Source organism: Pseudomyrmex gracilis, unplaced genomic scaffold (assembly GCF_002006095.1).
Source record: "Pseudomyrmex gracilis isolate BER0280 unplaced genomic scaffold, ASM200609v1 scaffold_112, whole genome shotgun sequence".
NCBI classification, from domain to species: domain Eukaryota; kingdom Metazoa; phylum Arthropoda; class Insecta; order Hymenoptera; family Formicidae; genus Pseudomyrmex; species Pseudomyrmex gracilis.
Genome location: NW_018020696.1, coordinates 33947 through 38658, shown reverse-complemented (window position 1 = coordinate 38658; position 4712 = coordinate 33947). Strand labels below are relative to the sequence as shown.

The following is a 4712-nucleotide window of genomic DNA, read 5'->3' as shown; positions in this document are numbered from 1 at the left end:
CGCTGAAATATTCATAATATATTCAATCGGTTGTATACATTGTTGGTCTTGAGATAACTTTTCATCAGTTGAAAAAGCAAATATAGGTAGAAATATTAAACAGAAAGTTCCAAAGAATGTAAACATCTGCATACTGTGCATCTAGAAAATTATTTTGTTTGTTAAACAAGACATGCATATGCAAATAAAGGCCCGACAAATAAATTTAATATGTACACATCAAATGTCAATTTTTTTTCAGGTATACTTGTCAAGGACAGACGTGTATGACCGTTATAAGAAATGTTTATCACTTGGTTTCGATGTTTTTATATTTCTTACGTACGCATACACGTACACTTACATAATAGTTGTCATGATTGCGTTAATGTGACGTATAGAAGGACGATTGAAGAAACGAAAGTAAAAAATGTGCTAAACAATTTTGACAAAATATTATTTGTACGAGCAAAGTTGTACTTGAAAAGTTTGTCTACATTTTTTGAACGCGTTTTAATTATATAGTATGTCACACATTGCAAATTGCTAATGTAACTATGATAGATTTAAATGTTGTAGTAGTTATGTAATATTGATGTATGATTTAGTTATACAAGTATTAAAATTTATACAATAAATGTTAAAACAAAAGTGATATAACTTTTATAAATATAAAGAAAGTATACTAGATTTTATACAGTTTTAGCGTGTGGTGGAAACTAGAAGATATATTTGACAACAATAAATATGAATACTTAACACATAATATACGAGCTTTTCATAACTTACCATTTTTGAGATAATATCTCTTCTTTTTAAAATATAAATCTTACTAACCACTTTATACGTATTATCACTATATAAGTTTAAATCCGAATTGCCTAAGAATATCTACGATCTTGTCTCTTGGAGAAATGATCAATAACTACAAGACAGTCGCTTCCGTAAAATAATAAATACATGGCACGACGTAAACGTTTGTAGTGGGGAAAACGACCTTACTAAGGTTGCAGTATGTACATGTACGTGTGTATAGAATTTTGAGTTTCGAAATATGTATTTTCACTATTTAGTAGACAGTTAGTAACAAAATGGTTTATTTAAAAAATAATTTAGTATATATAAAGTCTTCTAAAATTGCAATTAAAATAATATACAAAGATTAGAAAACAACAAAAAAAAACAAGATTTTCTTTTGTTGCAAGTAAATTACTTCTACAGGCGGAAGACGTTCACAAAATTTAAATCTTTGTCGACCCTGATAATTTAACAGTACACAAGTAGTATTATTATATGCGTCATGTTAGTATACATTTAATATTCCTTTCCTTTCATGTGTATAGAAACCGTTGCAACTTTTTGTAACTTACAGACATGTTAAGTGAAAAATTATTCTGATTTCAGCAATACGATGAGAATATAGCTGAGTAGTATATTCACGGACACACTACTGTACATTGGTAAAATGATCTATATTGGCTTTCGCGTTAATATGTCATAAATTTTTTTACTTGAACAGTTAACAACTTACTAAAGTAATTCCTCTTACTGTTTTCTCGCCAGTTTAGTGAGAATTGAGTTTCGATGCACGATTAACTGTTGTAGAAGAAGAATTTAATATGTAGTAAATGCTTCTCTAAGTTGTCATTTGATATTCACTGCAAGTACTGGAAATTTATAGCACACGTGACGCAAAGTATAAATATTTTGCAGTTTGTAAAAAATAATAGTATTTAAATATCAAAACGCAGCCATAATCAATAAATCCTTTGTTCTTTTCTCGTCGTGTCTGCGCCACAATCATGACTTCAATAAATCTTCAACATTAATTCTAGTAACGATTTTCAAAATTACATCAATATCTAACTAAAATCTCAATAGATAGTAATAATGTAATGTAATTTTAGTAAGAATAAACCTTAATCTTTCCATGACATTTTGCAATATAATACAATTTATGTAGTATAGCAAGTTATGTCAGTAACACGGCACATTATTACTATAAATTGCTACAAATTTAGATATGTGTGTATAATTTGTATTATACATATATATTATACATACATTAAGTTTATGTATATAATATGAGATCAATATATTTAACACGTAGATACTTTTTTATTGTTCAATCGAAGCGTATTTGCGCTATTCGCAGAACAGAGAAAACAACCGCTAGCTTTCGGAGCGCATAGATGCTCGTTTGAAAAGCTATTGATGTGCTTGCGGCACGAGCAGAAACTGTCGAAACGTTATCGGAGATTTGCTCATTTGTCGAGCGAAGTCATTCTCGTGGATAAATACAACCTATTCACGTGATTACAGAAGAAATAATATTTACCAGCGACTCGGCTGAACACGATCAGCTGATTGAAACTCACGCGTTGACTTATATTCGCAAGTTAGACCAAGTCACGTGAACTGCGTACGAATCCGCAAAATATTCTCGGCTTGTCATTCTGAGCGAGCAACTGCAAACTCCAACTAGGTTTCGAAACTCTGCACAAAAAAAAACAACACTTGGTTATGCGAGAGTTTTGTCGTTTTTTGATATTTCCGCTTTCATCGCTGTTATAGTAGTCTTACTATATCTTATGTTGAATTAATATTTTATCTTGTGCCGTTTATTGACTTACATTTGCTGACGAAACTAAGCCGGCACCATATTGTATAAGTATTGCTAAAATCGTAAAACACGATTGATATAGGAGTTTTTTGCTCAGTTTTACTTTTATTATCCTACTACAAAAAATGTTAAACTAATTGTCGGACACTTTGTATATGTCGGTTTCACGCAAATTTAAATTATTTCATTTTTTGGAACATCATGTGCAACGCTTAGTTGTGATTATACTTAAATATGTTCGCTGATCGCAACTTGCTCGCCACGCATCCGCGTGCGGTATAAGTTAGATTTATTCTCTGCACTGACTCTTGAAAGCGCGAAGAAACATATAATAAAAACTTAAAATGTACATGTCAATATATTTTCGCGTGGAAATTAAGTGTCTTATCTATATATCATGCAAACAGACATACTAAATGAGTTGTCAAAATGAATTTAATTCGTTTTAGTATATTGCGCAAGAATTTACATTTTTTAACTAAAATAAAAACACCGTTTTGCAAGAACAAATTTGTTGTCTAGCAAAACTCACTTACTCGTTTACACGAAAGTTAGGTATTCTTCCGCGAGCGTGGCATAGTAGCAGTGATACAATAGTACTGTTAAGTTTATCGATACTGGTATCAACGAAACACTCGACGAAACACTTCGACAATTTATGAAACATATGTAACATTTGCGCGCGAGACGATTATAATCGCGAGATATGCGTGGCCAAATTAAGCGTAGTGATTCTGCCGGCTACGTGTCATGCGTCCGCCATAATCTGGTAGTTCAAATGTGATATAATTGAAATATCAAATCAACATGCGCCGTAAAGCGCACATAGCACAGAACAGTATCACATCAAAAGCTTAGTTTTCACCGTACATCTTTTTGATATGTGACTTAAATAAAATTTGTTTTTTACTAATAGTTCTGCTATTTACATTATTATAAATGTGCCTGATACGCGTATCATTTTCATGCAATACGTGTGAAAATAAAAAAAAGATAAGTAACTAAGAAAATGTTCTTTTTGATTAAAACTCACTTTTATTCACAGAACAGTGACAATTCAGAAAAAAATGTTAGATAGCATACAAATGTTTTCACTTAAACTTTCTTGAAAACAGTGCGCAGTGATACGAACTAAGGAATTGTCACAACATAGTAAAGTACATTTTGCAAATACTCTTTTTATTATAAGATTTTGTTATACATAATTTTGCTTGAACACATTAAAAACAAAAACAGAATAAATTATAAATACCATAATAAAATCTAATTCAATTATTGGTTATCAGGTTTTACATGCATAAACAAATCATTACGAGTATCATATATCATTTTATCATACATAATACTGTTTTATATATTGCTTCTGTTTTATACATTTTATAGTTTTATATATCCAGATAATAATTTTTGCGTGCACGGTTTGCGCGCGTTAAATATGTAAATCTTATATGTGATTTGTCTGAATTTTGTTTGTTAACATATTTCATCGCGCACACACGTGCATATTGCGCACAAGAATCTATCGAATACCCATCCAATATACCAACAAATAACGAGCAAATTGCTAATATATTGTAAGTTATTTACTCTTAATTTGAAAGTGTATTACATACTTAGAATGAATAAGTCGTTCTTGCGTGTGATGACAATATATTCACGTACAAAGTACTGTCTAGATTAACAGCTTATATGCTGTTCATATGACGACGCACTAGAATACGATGTTACTCGCAAAATGTTCTCTGAATACCTACAGAATGTGTTTTTTTGTATAACGTGTGTTTTATATATTCAGCTGTGAGCAATTAACCTTAAATGTATACTTAGTCGCGCAGTTGTGTAAAATGAAATATAGTGTATAAGTAGCATTTCGTGTACCACACAATTGATTTTATTTTATGATCACTTTGCGAATTATTAAATGTATTAAAGTAGCTAAATTCTACATTTTCAACATAATTAATAAATACTTTTTTGTGTCATAAAATAAATTAAATCTTGTTATACAAGAATACCTTTGATATTAACAGCAATACATAAATACCATTTTCTATTTAAATTAAAACGCATATGTCTATACAAAAAAATTGCTAAAATCATCATGTGATTA

At 30.2% G+C, this 4712-nt stretch overlaps 1 protein-coding gene across 4 annotated transcripts in view; it reads right to left on the bottom strand.

Annotated features, from left to right (window-relative positions):
- LOC109856245 (aminopeptidase N-like) overlaps positions 1-4712 on the bottom strand; it is a 26924-nt gene that overhangs the window by 15794 nt on the left and 6418 nt on the right. The window lies entirely within an intron of this gene.